The sequence below is a fragment of the Mauremys mutica genome, chromosome 2 (assembly GCF_020497125.1).
Source record: "Mauremys mutica isolate MM-2020 ecotype Southern chromosome 2, ASM2049712v1, whole genome shotgun sequence".
NCBI lineage: Eukaryota > Metazoa > Chordata > Testudines > Geoemydidae > Mauremys > Mauremys mutica.
In genome coordinates, this window is record NC_059073.1 from 136,722,026 (window position 1) to 136,740,519 (window position 18,494).

General features: G+C 53.3%; 1 pseudogene; it reads right to left on the bottom strand.

The window, feature by feature from the left end:
* Positions 1 to 2,646: 2,646 nt before the first annotated feature.
* LOC123365332 lies at positions 2,647 to 17,035 on the bottom strand (annotated as a pseudogene).
* Between the last annotated feature and the right edge of the window lie 1,459 nt (positions 17,036 to 18,494).

The window sequence follows — 18,494 nt, forward strand, 5'->3', positions numbered from 1 at the left end:
CTATTGTGCTGGTGCTGGCCGCTCTCAGAGACAGGACACTGGGCTAGATGGCCCTCGGGTCTGATCCAGTCTGGCAGCTCCAAACCTTCCCCGCCTCCCTTTCCCCCAGCTGGCCTTCAAACATGGAAAGCGGGAGCTCTTTGCAGGGAGACAAGCCAGCTGGCTGAACTGTGAGGAGCCTGCTACTGCCACGCTGTGGGATCTCACACCTACTGCAGCAAGGGATGCTCTTCCTCCTTGACCTCCAGATCAGATTCCTCCCAGGAGCAACCCTCCAAGGGCTCTTTGCAGGGATTTGGAAAAGTTAAGTGCGTGTTTATGTCCAAGAGATGAGTAAGGACAAAGCAGAGCCCGGCCCCTACCTTCTGCTCCAGCTGCACCGCCCGGCTTTCCAACCGCCTCCTGCCACTCCCGGGCAAAGCAACTTCTGCCCAGCCAGGACTGGCATCACACGGAGCAGCCCAGTTGCTACCTTGATATACTCCAGGATCTGAAACCCTCCTGTGCCTGGCAGCCAGGCACAGACTCAGCATCACCAAATGCCATCAGCGCTGAGGAGCCCAACCGTATCTCCCCAGTGATACTCCTCCGTCCCCCTGGCATGGCTCCTGGCAGGGGCAATGGTGAACAGCCTGCCATCCCCCACCCTCCTCACTGTAGAGCAGCCGTTCTGAGGCTGCACCCAGAGCATCTGATTTGCTGCACTTGAACTGAAAAATCACACACACAACAGCTGAACGCTCTTTCCTCTCTTCCCTGCGCAGGCCCCAGTAGCCACCAAGACTAGGCCCTCAGCCCAGGGGCCGTGGTTGCTCCCTCCCTTCCCCCTATCCATGGTCTGCCACAGGTTTAGGAACTAGAAAGCTCACAACGCCAGGCACCCACATGGCTCAGGAAGGAGATTCTCCAGACCTGATCAACCCTGTGCTCCCCTCAGTCCAGTCTCCCGCTTCCAGCCTTCAAGGGAAGGTGTAAGAAACCCTCTGTGGGACCATTATAAAATCAATTGCCCAGAAAGTGACTCTGGTCAGGAAGAAAGTCAGTGGTCAACTTGTGCCCTGAAGCAGGGAAGTTTTTGTTCTATTTCTGTAACTTGCCTACCATTCACCTAACTCAGGGGGAGGCTCTGAAGTTGCTCACTCTCGACTTACCTAAATAATTGTGTCATTTGCACATTTTGCCATCTCCTGGTTCATCCTCTTTTCCAGATCACCATTAGGTCCTACTACACAACAAGTACTAAGAGCCCCAGTCACAAACCAGAGCCCCATGTGCCAGGCACTGTACAAACAGAACAAAGGAATAGTTCTCATCCAAAAGATCTTACAAATGCTTTCGACACCAGTCCTAGAGGGGAACGCTGTGGCCCTCCACCACTGCCTTCTACTATACCAGGGGTAGGCAACCTGCGGCACAGAAGCTGATTTTCAGTGGCACTCTCACTGCCCGAATCCTGGCCACCGGTCCAGAGGGGCTCTGCATTTTTTTTTAAATGAAGCTTCTTAAACATTTTAAAAACCTTATTTACTTTACATACAACAATAGTTTAGTTATATATTGTAGACATAGAAAGAGACCTTCTAAAAATGTTAAAATGTATTACTGGCACGCAAAACCTTAAATCAGAGTAAATAAATGAAGACTCGGCACACTGCTTCTGAAAGGTTGCAGACCCCTGTACTATACTAACAATTAAGCACTTACACATACTCTCTTTTCTATTATTAACTACTTTCTAGTGTAGACAGTACTTTGTCTCAACTCCAGGACTACTTCACTTCCTTAGCCAGCTCTTTTGAAGGACTTTGCCAAAGGTCCTTTGGAAGTTCAAAGAAGCAATTTCATCCGGTACTCCTTTATCCACTATTTTGTGGACATACTATAGAATACCTGTAGCACATTTTCCTATCTAGAAGCTGTGCTGTTTTGTAGAAGTCACTTCCATTTAGGAGCTTTATAGTCATCTCATCCCAGCTGCAGTAAGGATCACCAGTGCAATGCCCAGCATTGGCCTCAACTCTTTAAAGAGAGCGACAACAGTTGTCCTTGGGGTATAGCTGGTTCTACCCCAAGGACAAGGCACTGGTCTGAGATTCATTTCAGCCGAAACAGGAGCATTTGCTGCCCTACCTACAGACTCCCACCCACCCCACCTCTGCCCATGATGGTGGATTTGTGTTGATGATTTTTTAGACTAACATTTCATTCCCAGCACAGCACCATGTCTAAACAGCCAGCAGCATCTCAATCCCATGCAAAGAATGCTCACTTGTGATTAGAAAGGGGCACTCCTTGTACGGCTTTATCATTGGTTTTCTGTGCCTCAGTTTCCCCATCTATAAAAGGGGAATTACCCACCTTATGGAGTCAGAGTGGGGAGACAGCAGGTGTCTGAAGCATTTCAGACCCTCTACTAGAAGGCGTGTGGGAAGAGTACAGCTGCAGTAACAATCCTTCACTCTGCAGTCCCTGTGTGCGCTGCACAAACATGGCAGCTGGGGTTGCTAAAGGACCCCAACTCCAGGACCCGTGGCCTGCAGGCCACACTTCCGTGCTTTGTTCTTGAGGGGGGACAATTGACTCAAAAGAAACTCCCAGACCAGCTCATTTCACAAGTTCATGTATTTAAAATATACAAAAGCTCTATACATGAGGGTCTAACATAAAAACCAGCTGAGGGTGAAGGACACAGAAGTGGGGCTAGAGAGCAATCAGTCAGTCTGTTTTCAAGTAACAAGGATTTGAGGCAAGACTGTGGAGGGTCTGATCCTTGAGCTGCAGTCAGGGGAGATGGAGGTGGCTACAGAAATCCACATGGGGCAGAGAGGTGACCAGCTCCCAGCGCTGTGTTCTGGGTCTAAAGGCAAAGGAGCGCATGGATTTTTGGCACTTGAGGTCTTTGGTTTCGTGTAACTGAGACAGAAGGGGAAGTTCTCACTGCATCACACCTCTGCCTTTCGATACGGCTGGGATGTTTAGAAGAGGTCAGCAAGACAGTAACTAAGGGAGCCTCTGGGCTGATGTGTACGTTCCATTCAGAGGTGGATCATTTGATCCAAGACACAGATCTCTGGAGAGTTGACGGCTCACAGAAGCGCTCTGCTTGGCTTAAAGCATCAGTCATTTCAGCCACAAACGTTCCGTGGTGGACCCCTGGGAACCGAAGGACTGGAGAGGGTCACTCAGATTCCATAAGGCAACTGCTAGTTACTCTACAAATAAATATCCCCCCAAACTTGTGCATTAGAGACTGCAGAGCAGGAGGATGTAATGCCCAGGACACAGCATGCATGTGACCCTCCTGGGCCTGGTCCAGGCTGCTACTCACCACAACTCCTGACCCACAAGCAGGAGAGAAAGCAGTTCTTTGCACCCGCCCAGGGTGCGCCGGCACACTGGGTGGTGCAGAGCACTCCCAAGCTGAGCAGTGGCAGACAGCAGAGAAACCTGAGTGAAACAAGAGTTGTCGCTCTATGGGACTAGTTGCAGGGATGTAAGACACCCCCCTGGGCGGGCAGAACTGCCTGGGTCAGTGGGAGGATGGCAGCAGGAGGGGTCAGAGGCACTGGAGCTGACCTGCAGCAGATCGATGGAGGCACGGGGGGGGGGGGGGGGGTGTCTTTCACCTTGGGACAGTGACAGGGGCACGTGAAGTAGCTCAGGAGAATAGCTCCATGGTCTAAAGTGCCGCTAACCCAGCTATGGAGGAGTCATGCTGGGGCCCAGCAGAACGGCAGGGGAGTCAAGATTGAACCCCATGTGCAGAGTGCAGCAGGCCTGGTGCTGGGCTATTTACACTCAGGGAACCATTGTGCGTAGAGGCAGCTCCTGTGGCAGAGAGAGCAGCAGGAAGTTGACAGGAAGGTACAGGGACCTATCAGGACAGGAAAGGGACAAGATATTTACAGTGGGGTGTATGGGGACCTCCTGCCCCATTAGAAACAGCGATCTCCTCTGCCAGGCATGTAGCAGGAAGTGGCACATGGCCCCATGGAGACAGGTGCCACCCATGGTGTGGCAGCCAAATCACGTCAGGTTAAGATTCCCGGTGAAGCCCAGCTCTTGCAGGCTGACTAACTGTCCTGATCCGGCTGCACCGTCTTCTTCCTCGCCCGGCCCCGCACCAGCCTGGAAGAGCCCTGCAAAGGAGAAGCAAGTCAGGCCTCCTTCGATGCACCTGCCCCACCAATGTCGCTCCGTTAAACTCCCTTCTCCCAAGGCGGCTCCATGTGCTGAGCTGCCCCCCAAGCAGCCAGGGTGCCCTTTAGAAGTGATGATGGTGGAAACAGAGGCTTCCACCTTTCCCCCCCACCCGAGGGCACAACCCTCCCCAGCACCAAAGCCCAGGGGCAGACACTGGCACAGCTCCCGGCCCATGGGTCTCCCAGGACAGCAAGGCTGGTGCATCAAGGCAGGACACAGCCTGCCTGAATCGTCACCTCTTTGACTTGGGGTCTCTTCTTCACGACGCGCAGGCTCTGGCTCCTGGAGATTGTTTTGGACAGCGCGAAGTCCCGGCTGCGGGGAAGAGCCTTGGGAGAGATCTGGGAGTCCGACCAGCACTCCTCTTCCTCCGTGTCACTCTCATGCCCAGGCTGCCGGCCGGCCGAGGCAGTTCTGTAACCTTTTGGGTGCGCGGGAGCGGGGGAAAGAAAGCCCAGTGCCGGATCAGTGCATGGCACAGGGGTGGACTGGATCCCTGCTGTGGCCCTTGGCACATGCCCATCTCTTTAGAAGCCAAGTGCCACGCTGCCAAGAGGGCAGGCTTTGAACCCTCCACTGCCTTTCGCAATGTTCTCTTGCCACAGCTGCAAATTAGCAGAGGCTGTTTCTGAACCAGGATCGCTCCAAGTCCCTCTGCCTGCCATGAGCACAGATGTGTAATTGGGGCTTTGGAAAGCCAAAGTCAGGGAGAAAAACAGAGCGCTCTGGTTGCTATGCTGAGCACTGGGCAGGAGGAGCCTTTCAGAGAGATTCCTCCTTTCCTCCCTTAACACCTTCAGTTTGTGCCAATGTGATGTTGTTAACTCTCAGCTCTTATCTAGCACTTCTCATCCCTAAATCTCAAAGCACTTTACAAAAGGAGGACATTACCATTATCCCCCATTTTACAGATGGGAAACTGAGGCACAGAGGTGCAGTGAATTGCCCCAGGTCACATAGCAGGCCAGCAGAACCCAGGTCTCCGGAGTCCCAGTGTGGTGCTTTATCCACTAAGCTATACTGCCTTCCAGCAATGAGGCAATGCTGTCTCCCTTATGGGCTTCAGTTTTTGCTCTTCTCTAGCACCTTCTGTCAGAGCACCGCAGAGTGCTTTACTGACACCAAGTAACTTGGGGAGCCATCCTCCAGGTGGGGAAACTGAGGCTGGCAGACACCAGGAGCGACTCACCCAGTACCACGATGCCAGGAATAAAACCCAGTTTTTCCCGACTCAGTCCCAGGCCTCGCCCTGAGCCATCTGCCCTTCCTCTACCCACCGGCCCTGCAGAGGTGCTCCCACACCCCATACATGCAGCAAGCACGTTCTACACAGGAGCTGGTCTGCCCCCTTCAGCCAGCGCCAGTGCCGCACCATTCGGACCAGCTCTGGAATCCTTCTCACCCCAAATCCTGTACACAGGGTCCATCTCCCACAAGGCTTTCTAAGTCGCACCTTCCCTCTTTCCAGTTTAGGAGTTGCTGGAGGCCAGCCTGACCCCCAACATTAGCAGCATTGCTGCCGGAGGGGAGTTTGGCCACAAACCCACCCTGCCTCCTCCTCCAAGTGTGGAGCAGCTCCCCTCCTGCCCAGACATGCAGCCCTCCCCTTGCCAGCCTGATCCCAGTGCCCCTTTGGAGGTGAAGCCTCAGACAGTCCTTGGGCCCAGTTCCTCAGCAGAGTCCTGGCCCCAGCCCCACCACCCCCCATCTCCATCTCTCAGTGGCCAGGGAAGTCTCCCAGCCCAGCCCCAGATCCGAAGGAGGTAGCCAGCACCCAGTGAGTTATGGGGTCCAGAGAAACTAAGCTGCACTTCCGTTAGAGCTTTTACAAACCCTAGATCCCCAGGACCTAGTCCCCTCCCCTCCCCTCCCCGCTCTTGCCTCTCACCTATCGGCCGCCTCCTCATCTCCTGCTCCTCCAGGTACAAGGGGTCTTCGTAGTGCACGGGGGCGTCGTCAGGGATGGCACGCAGGTCCTGCATGCTGAAGCTGCGCAGACGCCCGGCCAGGGCTCCCTGGCTCTGTCAGGCAAATGAGATGGGGGAGATGGAGAGAGACCAGGTCAGGGACACCCTGAGTCAAAGTCAGACACTGGGCTGCAGTAGCAGCTTGGAGCACCTAGATCTGCTGCCGCAACACTCAGGTGAGGAGCAGCAAGGGGTTAGTCGCACCATGGCCAGGTGACTCCTGCAGAGAACGGAGCCTCGGGGAAAGCTTCATGCAAAGTACTGCCCCGTGGGGGCTAACACAGCTGGGACAGTCCATAACTCCAGTGGGTTGTTGGGTGGGGGTGGTTTCACACCACTTAACAGAGGTCAGGTTGGCATTTTACCACGTAAACACACGCACTTAAGTGACATCTCACCTAGAGATCTCAAAAACGCTTTACCAGGCGGGTGCCTGCTGGGTAGACAGGGGACCCAGGCACAGAATAGAGGGAACTTGCAGCCAGTCAGGAACAGAAAAACCCAGTCCTGGGTGCTAGCCCCCTGGCAGCACGGCTTGCTTTGAAACACCCAGCTCCTGGGCAGCCAAGCCTGATTATTTCCTCTGATTTTTTCACTTGGTAGGAGGCCTCTTAGCAGGATGTTACTTGCCTCTGACACTGGGGGTGGGGAAGGTTATGGGAGAGCTCAGTGGAATCCAGCTTAATAAGCACCTGGTAAACAGGAAAAACAGGCAAAGCCGCATCTGTGTGAGAGGTGCAGAGAGGGGGCAGCATGCTGGTCCAAGGAGAGCAGCAGCATTACCTCTGGAGGGGCAGTGAGCTCGACTGTGGGGTTTAAACCTAACCTCAAAGCCATGGTAAACTAACAGTAACCTGGGCATACATCTGGAACGCTAGGGCTGCGAGCTGCCAGGATGTGTAGGTGCCACACAGCAGCCCCAAGCACCCGGTCCACGCCCTGGCACAATCTCACTGGCATCTGCCAGCTCTGCTGATTTTTTACTGGGATGTTCCATGGCCATAACAGCCTCCCAAATCACCCAGGGAGATCAGGTACCTTGGCCCGCAGCTTGGACGGCAGCTTGTGGCTGCAATGTTGAGGGCTCTTCTTAGCCAAAGTTCACCATAGTCTCGTACCCGCGCTCCTTGGCCTGGGTGATGTACAGGTCGATTTCCTGCAGAGACATAGCACAGTGAGCATTCCCAGAGGCCAGGCCCAGGTCCAAATCCCACCTTGGGAAGAAGAAGAGGAATCTACCTGCTCCAAGACACAAGGGTACTAGGAACCCCACACAGCTGTGCCAGCGGAGAGGCGCTGAGCCAATGCCCACCTGGCCTTGGGAGCGCTGTACCCCTTAAATTCAACTGCAGCACTACCCTGTTCCAGCCAGGGTCTCGCGCCTTGCCATCCTACCCTGCACACTGCTTTGTTTGGGAGGAGTTATTGAACTATGAGCCTCACAGGGCCATGTCTTCCACTCATGCAGAAACTGGCTCCTTCCGATGCAGGTGACAGAGATACAGAGTCCATGCAAACTATACCCCTACACCGAGAACCATGCAGGAATCCTGCACACAGCCCTGTTACTGCTCCCCCCAACACACGCCCCCACCTCGCTAGCTGGGAAGTTCAGGGTCCTAGGAAGTCTTAGGAAGTCGAATAAAAGCCCCCCACCAAGGAAACTGACCTTTAAATGGATTTAAAGGGAGTTCAGCAGGTCAGGCAGAGGAGCATTGGCAGAGCTGTGTGGGGGAAGCCCAGGACTGTAATAACAGGCAGTGCTACAGGGCAGGACTGAGGGACAACAGCAGAGATTTTAAGATCAAGACCAGATGATTTTTTTTTTTTTATTAAATAAAGAAAAAGTTCTAGCTCAACCACAAGGTATGTGCTGGATGCAGGAAGTCCTGTGGGAGGTTCACTAGCCTGTACTATCCTGTACTATGAAGGAAGTCAGAGTAGATGGTCAGAATGACTCTGCTGGCTTTTAAAAACAAAAACTATGGCTGGGGCTCTGAATTGTAATAGTGAGGGGGATGTGGGTCAGGATTGAGGGGTTTTGGGAGAACAGGGTGCAGAAAGGCTGCCACAGCACCTGCCTCCATTCTGATCAGCACGGCCAGCCAAGCCCCTCACTTTAAGCGCTAACAATGCAGCTACCTGAGGGAGGGATGGCGGCTTTGCTGAATCCCATGAAGGCAAGGCGAGAGCGTGGGGACAAGTGACCCGTTACCTTCTCTCTGCGGGACAGCGTGGGTGTGCACGAACTTCCGGTAGAGCAGGCTGGCTCCCTTGGTGTAGGGGGAAAGCAGCCACACGACAAATGCCATCTTGATCTCATAGTAGAAGGGAAACCTGCCAGATTGAGAATGCAGGCAGTGAGAGGGTACCCGGGGCCCTCAGAGCCCAACACCTCATACTTCTGCCATTCATCCTCATGGCGAGATGGCTTAATGCCGAGCAACTCGGCAGCTGCAACCCCGATTGCTCCTGTCCACCAAGAGGGGGAGTGGGGAATTTCAGGGAGCTTTCTGCTTCTGGACTGAAAGGATAGCTGCTCCCCAGCCCCAGCCTGCAATCAGGCCCCAGCGAGTCCCCAGTGGGCATCACATGGAATGGGCATGAAGGGAGAGGGTCAATCAATTCCACCCTTGCTAAAGCAGGACAGACGGGAGCTTGGAAGCCCACAGGGTAGTGGCAAACATGCAGGAGATTCAGATGGACAGATGGACAACTGGGATGGCATGGAGGGAGTTGTTCCTTCCCTTCCCCTCCCCTTGGCATGGGGCAATGGATCAAAGGGCACTTGCAGACCCTCCAAGGCCACGTCCCAGGACAGAAACTAGGATATGAGTGGGCAGACAAAACAGCTATGGGTAAGAGAAGCCATAAACCCATCCCACCTCCCTACAGCGGATGGCTAGGCTCAGGCATGCTCCAAGTGACATCACTCTGAAGCATCAGTCCCTTGTATAGAGTATGGCCCTGCAGTGGGCTCTGTACGGTCCAGAGGGCCTCCTGCAGGGAAAGCCACCCATGCCCACCAGGAGAGGGCCCTCAAGGCTGGTGCCCTACCAGGAAACGAATGTATCCGTGAGGGTCTCTGTAGCCATGAAGAGCGCAAACACCAATCCAGGACATCATCCAGCGGACCTGAAGGGACAGGGGGAGCAGGTTAGCCAGCATGGACCGTGAGAGCCTTCCCCTTGCATATACCCATGCCAGCCTGCAGGGCTCAGAGTCAGCAGAGGAGGGGAGGGAAGGGCTGCCATGCAAGCCCTGGGGTAGCCCTACCTGCCCTTCACAAAAGGGGGTAGGGCCCTTCACCTGCTATTAGCCCTCAGGTCCAAGCCCCCAGACACATTTCTTCACCCCTGCAGTGATCAGAGTGCCAGTCTGATGCTGGAGGGGGCATAGCTTTTACAGCAGAATCACATACCAGCCCTTGAGTTTAGGGCCATGGGAATTTAATCCCTTTGGAAAAAAACATGCCTGGTGCCTCACACACGAGTTCATCCTCACCGCCCACAGGGTCAGCCTGGGTCACCATCCCCACAGCAGAGGTGGGAGACAGGCACACAGCATGGGGATCAGAGCCCCGGCACTCAGCCTCTCCACACTCAACCCTGCTCCCAGCAAACTGATCGTGCACCCCCACCACTGCCCTCTTGTGCCCAGCCTCAGGGGGGCAGGGAAATCAGCCCTGCTGCTTCCAGGTCTGGCGCAACGCCCCCCCCACCCCCCAGGTAATCTGCCTCCCTGGTCTCTTCCCTAGGGTCACCTCCCCACCAGGTCCCCTGTGCCTGGACACAAAATAACTCACAGAAGCCTCCCCAGAGCGGACTCCACACTCCTCATACTCACGTATTCCCGGATGTTCTTGGTTTTCACTGCCTTGTAGGAGGCATAGGCCGGATAGAGCATCCCGAACACCAGCCTGTAACAGAGAGAGGGGGTGAGAAAGGCTGGCCACCATAAGTAGAGCAGGGCCAGCAGAGAGAAGCAGCATTGCCTGGCTCTGCTCCGCAGCTTTGCCTTCACGGCCTCCAGCACCATGCTGCCCCGGTGCCTCTGCCCAGGGAACGTTCACTCCTCTCCCTCTGGAGCAGCAGTGAGATGAGATGGCAGCTGACTGGCAGCAAGAAAGATGCAGGGGGACGGACTCAGGGGTGGTACCGGGAGGGAAAGTAGAGCCTGTATCCAGGCCAGCTCCCTGTGACACAGGGCCACCTCCCAAGCACCCCAGGCAGGCAGAGCGCCTGAACCCCGTGACAGATACCAGCCAAGCCAGTAATTAGCCAGAGCGGCACAACTTCCTCAGAGCCTGCAGGTGATCCTGAGCGGGGAACAGCTATTAGCACTGACAGGTCAGGATACTCCACATCCTGCCCACGCGCACCAGCCCTCCCCAGGTCACTCCATTTCACAGACACCTCACGGCAGTGGAGACAAAGAACCAAGCCGACAGGAGAGCTCAGGTAAATCCAGCATGACAGGCAACTGCCCTGACCGGGGCTGCAGTGTGTTCAGGATTTAAGCCCTTTTTCTGAGCTGGTGGCAGGTTGTTCTGTAGCATGGTTCTACCTCTGCTACCCTTCAACCTGGGTCACGTCCTGCCCCCCTCCAAGCACCCTTTAATGGGGAGTCTGATTTCAGGTCCTATTTCCCTGACACACCCTAGAGTTTGGAGGCAGGAGCAGGAAGTGTATCAGTCTCATCCATAGCATCATCCCTCTGGACTGCATTCCCCTCCCTGCTATCAGTCTGACGGCACCTGTGAGCGCACACCTGGAGCATGGCTAGGTAACGTGCCTGGGCTGCCACACCGGCTCCTGGTTACACAAGCCAAGCCAGTCCAACGGGCTGTTACTAAATCACAGGATGGCAACAGGCTGCACTTCCTCACCAGAACTGGTTACCAACAGGTTCCAACACACTGTGGGGGAGGGGAGGGACACTGCCAGAGCCGGCCCGTGGGGCAGGGCCTGGCCCCCGGGGAACCTGGCCCTGCTGCCAGAAGTGCTCGAGTGGAGAGGGACAGGTGGGAGCAGGGCACAGGGAGAGAGGGGGAGCAAGGAGATGGAGGGCTCCTGTAATGCGGCTGCAGTGAGCAACAGCAGAGTCTGCACGAGGCTGCAGAGCCATGTGGGCAGCATGAATCAGCCTGAGAGAACAGCACCAGCCAGCCCCCCCAGCAGTAGCTGCACTTCTCCCAGTTATTCCCATGTGTCACGTTCAGATTAAATTTATTTAAAAAAATCCAAACACATAGATGATGTCATCCCGAACCCAGCCCCCGCTGCATTGCATTCCTGCCACCACCAACTGAATCCCCTGCACCCTCTTCCGAGCCAACACCAAGGCCTAAGATTCCCCCATACAATCAGCAGGTACCTCTCCGAGTCCAGGCACATGCACGTCTGGCCTCTGCTGCTTCACCCAGATGGCACTGGAGCCAGAGATAGCAACTGAAGGGCTGGAAGCGTGCTGGGTTACCATGGGGCTCCGAAGATTTAAAGTGCCATAAACACGGATTGTTAAGGATGCGTCAGGATGACCGGGATTCCAGGTGTAACGGGCGATGGGGAGTCTGGTCTGCAGTACACTGCCAATGCTGCCTTATTGGGCAGGTACCAGCCATTCATCTGTAGATCTCCCAGTACTTTAACAAACCAGGTCGGTAACATTGACCCCGCCCCCCCCAATTTTATAGATGGGGAAACTGAGGCACAGGGAGGTGAAGCGATTTGCCCTGGGTCATCCAGCAGGCCAGCGGCAGAGCTGAGAACAGAGCCCAAGTCTCCCGGGTCATAGTCCAGAGCTCTGTCCGCTAGCGTAAGGGCATAGGAGCCCCAGCCCAAACCGCTTTGCTAGACTCAGTCCATAGCAAAATGGGGTGCGTGCAAGCCCAGCCAGAATGCACTGGCTTCTCCATGCCAGCCCACCAGGGCAGATATGCTTAGCTCTGAAAGCTTGGCTCCCAGGCAGAGAGGGCCCCTTGCCTACACCCAGGTAACCAAATAGAAATACAGGCTGTATCCCAGCTTTGCTCTCCTACGCTGGCCCCACACAACCACATTTGAGAACCTGGCTTTAGCCCGGCTAGAGGTGGAGGCTAGGAGGTAGCCCACACTGGCAAGAAAAAACACATTACTACACAGGTTGGCCACAGCCCTATTTAGACATGTTTACTCCTGCAGCCTATCTAGAGCTGCAGACCAGCCAGTCCACGTTCTGGAGCTGACTGCCACCACATCACCTATAGCAGAGAGATGGGAAGGCCACAGTAAAACCATCCCCCAGCCCCGCTTTGGGAAGTCACTGCACAGGCTACCTCCCACTCGGGGCAAGCGACAGGTATACAGCCGGGCCCAGCACTCCCCACCCAGAGTCAACCCCAGCTGTGATGCACAATGAGGCAGGTCATTAACAGAGAGGGCCCCACCAGCAATGGCTCTTCAGGGAGGTGACTCTCTCCTCTATCCCCACCCTCCCTGAACATAGTATTCTGCAAACACTACAGCCTCCCTCGCCTTAAGGGCAAACTCAGAGCTACCAGCCCTCTGCTGTCTGTCCTTGCAGGGTCCCCGGCCCACAGTGTCCGGGTTACACATTAACACGCAACCGTCACAAAGCTGTGAGCAGGGGAGCAAAACCAGGCCAAGTGGCAGTAGTCAAGCAGCTTCCCCCACGCTCAGGAAACTGCAGCTCTACGCCCTGCGTCTTGGGTACAGGGGTGCACAAGTTCTTCCCAGGGTCACTATTACTGTCTCCCAGGGTGGATAAAAGCCAATGATTTAAAAAATAATGAAAAGAAATCCGATTTTTGTATTTAAATCGGATTTTTTTGATAAAATGCTTTTTGAGGAAAAACCTATCTAAAAATAGTGTTAATTAAGATACATTATAGCTCAAAGATGTCTCATACTATCGAACTAGAATTTATAATCCCTATTCCATGATGAGATAATATATTCATGTAATATTTACAAAACTTTTCTTAAACGAGTTCCAATAGCTCATGGATTAGGGACCCAATCTTTTGAGGTTCCAGCGGCTTCTGTATAGATTATTTAGGTTAATCTTTCTATCTACCCAATGGGACTCTGTGCTCAGTCTAGAAGATACCATCAGAGATGCTTGGTTTTGCAGTTCTCAAACTGTGGATTTGTGTCTCCAGAGGTAACATGCTTGTTTACAGCAAAAATGTTTTTAAATAAATTATATAGAGAGGTGAGAAATAACAGCCCTCAACCCTATTGTCCCTCTGCAAATTTGTGTACAGTCAGTCCCTTACCTCGCTCTAAAAGTGCAAAGTTTCCAAAAGTTCAATGACTAGACGATTGGGGGGGGGGGGGGGCGGGCCCAGATCTGGACAAGGAGAAGAAGTCTGGAGATAAATAGGAGAAGGGAGGGACAGGCAGTAGAAACAAAAGTGAAACTGTTTTAACAGCATATTCCAGAAGTCTTGAGGTCTGAGTGTAGCCTTCATTGATTTGAGATCTACCATACCATCCTCTCACTAGAAGGGAAAATTTATAATGGCAGCAGGCCGTAAAAGAGACCCAGTTTGAAAATATTTTAATGAAGTTCCTCTACCTGCGGGTAAGACAGGCATGCGTACAAAATGCAAACAGTGCAACAAAGTAATGCAAGGCCTGATTGCCTGATTCTCACATCATGAGAAGTGCTCCTTCTCAGGAGGAAGCTGTGTTGAAGACGAAAGGCACATGTCTGAACATGCAGGATCTTCAGGTTGGTAACAACCAACAAGAATGCACTCTTATGTAGAAATCCATGATTAAATCGAGTCTTCCTGACCAGTGATTTAAATCAAATCCACACTGCTGTCTCCTACACAAGAGTTCACAGCCACAGATGTAGCTGCACCAGCGCCCCGCACCCACCACGTGCAGCTACACTAGAGGTTAAAATCCCCAGTACAGACAAGGGCCCAGTGCACTTTCCAACTCCTACCATAGTGAGTGGCCCAACAATGTGTGTTTTAGCAGCTCCCCAAACTCCCCCGGCCCCACCTCCAGCATGTGAGTGCATCCCTAGCACACCAAAGCCCTAACCTGTGGCCTTTGTACCCCTGACAGGAAGCTGGCATGTGACCCAGCTTGTGCAGTCTGTGACGTGATATCACTTACCAGATGGGAAATTAACGGACTTGTCTGGGACATCCTGCCACACACAGACACAAGCATGTAGGGCTTTCACTAGTAATGCTACATAATGAGTGGCTGCTAAAGAACACTCCCTTACTAACGAGATTCCTACCAGATTAGCTGGCACATCTGCCCAAATGCCAGGAGCCCCTGATGGGCGCTATGTGGACTGCCACAGCAAAGAAGGATACTTGCCCTTATTTTAGAAAGCAGGGCCCGTCTGAAATAGCCATTGCTTTTGGGAGGCTGCTGTCTGACTGGGGTAGGGGAGGGAGAGCACACATTCCAAGGGCTGGGTGGAGGTAAAAGGTGCCAAATTAAAGGCAGACTGCACCAACTGGCTGTAACTCCAGGAGCTAAATATTTAGTAAGTCAGAACAGACACCACAAATAAAAAGGTCAGTTTTTGGAAATACGTTGTCCCTGTTTCACCATCTGACCCTTTCCTTGGGGTGCTACATATGAAAGAATTGGATTTGCTATTAGAATTTGAGACAAGTTAGGTCCCGCCTCCGCCACCCGAACAGACATGGTGTTCAACAGGTGTTTTGACTGTTACACCAGCGGTTCTAGAATTGTTTGTTGAAAAGAACACTTGTTTAACTCCCTTTGCACCAGCCTTGAAATGGATTTCCAGCAGCAGAGTCTGTGCTTCCAGGTCCCACTTTGCAGCAGTTATTTGTATGCCCATAGCCTGCAGAGGCCCCAGCAGAGACTGGAACCCCACTGGGCAAAGGGGGGTGCACACATACAATGACAGTGTACCATCTACATAGACAGGACACAGGGTGGGAGGGGAAACTGGGGCACAGATAAGCAAAGTGACTTGCCCAAGGTCACCCAGCAGCTCAATAGCAGAGGCACGACTAGGACCCAGATCTGAGTCCCAAGAACTGACAACTCAGAAGCCATTTCAGAGGTGGTCTCGGGAACCCAATAGGCACAGATGTCCACCAGCAGAGTGACAGAGAGAGATGGAGGCTATTGGGAATGCAGGAAAGCTGGTGTCTGGCTTTCCTACATGCTGGCTAAGGCGCACAGGATACTCTGTGGATAGCCCTCAAACCAAAATGCTTTCCTTATGATATAGTTTATTTCAAGCCAACCCTAGAGGTAGAGGAAAGGTAAGTGAGACATCTCAAACTGGGTCAGACAAAAGTCAAAGGTGACAAGCAGGATAGGATCACACCTGTCAGGGACCATCTACATTTTCTTGGCCCAGCCTCACCACAGGGGGATGGACTAGACTAGATGACCTCTGGAGATGCCTTCCAGTGCTACATTTCTAGGATTCTCTCATGCTGGTCTGACCCTCAGGTCTGAAACACTCAGTCAGCCTGAGGTCACAGATTTAAGTCCCAGCAGTTTCAACTCAGCCCATATTCCTTCCAAGGTACCTGTACATACCGTCTACTCCAGGTGGGTCTCCTAGAGCAGTGTTTTTCCAATGACTGGTCCACAGACTGGCACCGGTCCCTGAGATCTCCCTGACACAGTTTAGGAAGGCAGCAAGCTGGTCCCAGGTATCAAAACAGTGGAGGAACGCTGCTCTAGAGGAAAACAATGAGGAGTCCAGCGGCACCTTAAAGTCTTTAAGGTGCCACCAGACTCCTCGTTGTTTTTCTGGATACAGACTAACAGGGCTACCCCTCTGATACTTGTTCTAGAGGAGACGCTGAATGACATGAGCCCCGCCAAGGGAAGTTAAGAAACCCCCCACGTCTGTGACCAATAAATTGGGGGGGTTGCTCCTGTATCTGCTAGAATGCCACCCCATCCCAGGCAGCACCCCCTTCCCACAGTACCCCCTTCCCACCGCAGAGGTGGCCGCACTCCGGCAGCGCTGGCGGGGTATGGCTTTGTCAAGGCCACCAAAACACGGTGTGACTTTACACGCCTCCGACAGCGACCCCCAAAATGCAGCCAGGTGGCACGAGAGATGCCAGGTTGGATCAAAGGGCGAATCTACCTTCCCCTCCCCACAAGCCAACCAGCTCTGCACCATACTCACACGACCACGCGGCAGATTATCCAGGAGACCATGGCGCATCAGCAAGGGGGCCCCGGGCTTGCGGGCGGAGAGCAGCTGGCTCCTGCGGGGAGCAGCAGGCTGGGTGGCCACGGAGCGCTGGAGAGGGGAGAGATCTCGGCGGCGGAGCCTGGCAGAGGCTGCTCGGCTGGGCTCTGGATTAGCTAATGCCGCAGGAATGCCTTGCGCTGGGTGTCTCTCGGGCAGAGCGGGGCCCTGCTCGGCTGGTTTCTCGCGGCTGCTGCCAGTTTCCCTCCGAGGGGTGCAAGGCAGGGCCTGCCGCTGACTTGTCCCCACTGGCCCCTGTGGCCCTGGCTAGCTCTGAACTGGCCCTGGCATCCCCTGACTGGCTGCCCCTTGCCCCGGGCTCTGCCCGCTGCTCACCCTGGGCGGGGAAGAGGCTGCCCCGGCTGCGGCTAACGAGCCCTGGGGGGTGCAGGGGGGAGGCTCTGCACGCCCCGGCTGCTGCTCCCTGCGCTGGCCCAAGCTCGGGCGCTGCAGGCTCCTTCCTGGTGCGCCGAGGCGGAGCTTGCAGCCAGTTGAATGTCGCAGGCTGCAGCCGGCCACCCAACCCCGGGGCCGAGCCGGGCGGTGCACGCGCCGTGACGGAGCAGGAAGCGCTCCTTAAAGGGGCCTTGCTCTTAAAAGGGCCAGGGACGGCCCCCTCTGCCTTCAGGGGCCCTTTGCTTCCCGCTGCTGCTGCTCCCCCTTCTGATCAAAGTCAGCAATAGACAGAGAATTCGGTGCACCTCCCGCGGAATTAATTGTTCATGTGGCGGCGAGCGGGGTCCAATGCTTTTTAAATAAAAATAAATAAATAAAATATAGGAACACAAAACATATAAACCACCAGACCCCCAGCTGTCCCTAGGAGCTGCGGGTGCTCGGTGGCTCTGCATTTCAGACCCAGAGGTCTGAAAACTGATTTGTCTCCAAACAGAGGCTGCTTTTGAAAACTTTGGCCTTTTTGCAAATCCAATCTCATGGGGTGAAAGGAACCAGCACGAGGACCCTTTGCGACCTAGCAGCGCTAATACTGAGCCTTCAAAAACCCAGGGTCAGCCTCCACCCCCCAAATCATGAGATTTTAAAACAATACATTGGGGGTTCTCTTTTGTTACCTTCTGGCTTGTGAGGATTAAGGGTGCACTTGGGTCACATATGCAAGTGTTTCTCAGAAACCATAAGGGCTAAAAACTTCCCTTTAAAAAACAAAGCTAAAATTTTCAGGTAACCACATGAACCCTGGAGCTGAGGCTTTAAGAAAACAGCAAATATCACAAGACTAGAATTAAAATTGCCTCCCAGTGACAGAGAATTCACCCCAGATAACAACAGATGTAACCAAGACCCCAACTCTCTAAGGCCCTGATTCACCAAAGCACTTAAGTAAATGCTTAACAACTGTAACCACATGCTTAAGTCCCAGTGAGGTCAAGTAGCTTACGTGGACTTCATTGGGACTTAAGCGTGTGCTTAAAGCTAAGCATTGGCTTAAAGGTCTTGCTGAGATTTCAATGCCTTGTGGCTTTAAGAATGGTGTGGGTTGTTGCCAGGCAACAACTGCCAATTTTTAAAAAGCAGAGGCAGCTTTGTCAAGTAGCCAGAGCAGGGCAGTGAGAATCAGATAATCCGAGTTGAAATCTAAGTTCTGGCACCTACTCCCCAGGATACTTCATTTCACCCCTCTGTGCCTCAGTTTCCCCACTGATAAAATGCTGTAGCTATTTACCTATCTCCCTGCGTTGTGTGGCTTAATGCATTCAGATCTGTGAGCTCTTGGGAAGTCCTCGCATGAACAGTGTCAAATAAAGGAACAAAGAGTTATTCATGAATCACTAATCACTACTGTGTATATATATCTCCTCACTATATGTTCCATTCTATGCATCCGAAGAAGTGGGCTATAGCCCACGAAAGCTTATGCTCAAATAAATTTGTTAGTTTCTAAGGTGCCACAAGTACTCCTGTTCTAATCACTACTGTGTACATGATGAAAATGGATCAGTGAAACATCCGTGCATTTGCCCTTCATTTGCAATTCTCTTCGCCACATATCCTTCTTTGTCAAAACAACTTGTAAATCACTCTAAAAGACGCACTCTTGTTCAGTGACAAGTTTTTGGGCTATATGCGGGAATT